Raw genomic sequence first — 629 nt, forward strand, 5'->3', positions numbered from 1 at the left:
AAGATGGCCATACTCCCAAAATTGCTGTACAGATTTAATGCAATCCCTATCAGACTACCACCGACATATCTCACAGGCATAGAGAAATCATTCCTAAAATTTATCTGGAACCAGAAAAGACCTAGAATAGCAAAAGCAATTCTGGGCAATAAAGACAAGGCAGGAGGCATTACAATTCCTGACTTGAAATTGTACTACAAGCCTACTGTCATAAAATCAGCATGATACTGGCAACGAAATACACCTGAGGATCAAAGGAATAAATTAGAAGATGCTGAAACCTCTACAAACATTCTCAGCACCTTATCTTTGACAGATGGGGCAAAAAAACTCACTGGAAGAAAGTTAGCCTATTGAACAAATGATGCTGGAAAAACTAGCTCTCTACATGCCAAAACCTAAAACTTGACCAAGGTGTATTGCCAGGCACTAAGCTAAAGTCAAAATGGATTAAATATCTAAACATTAAAACAGAAACACTAAATCTCTTGTAAGCTAAAGTCAAAATGGATTAAATATCTAAACATTAAAACAGAAACACTAAATCTCTGGTAAAAGTAGGAGGAACTCTTGAAGACATAGGGGTAAGCAAAGAGTTCATGAACAAAAATCAAATCGCACGGGAAAAA

Source organism: Octodon degus, unplaced genomic scaffold (assembly GCF_000260255.1).
Source record: "Octodon degus isolate 3935 unplaced genomic scaffold, OctDeg1.0 scaffold00010, whole genome shotgun sequence".
NCBI lineage: Eukaryota > Metazoa > Chordata > Mammalia > Rodentia > Octodontidae > Octodon > Octodon degus.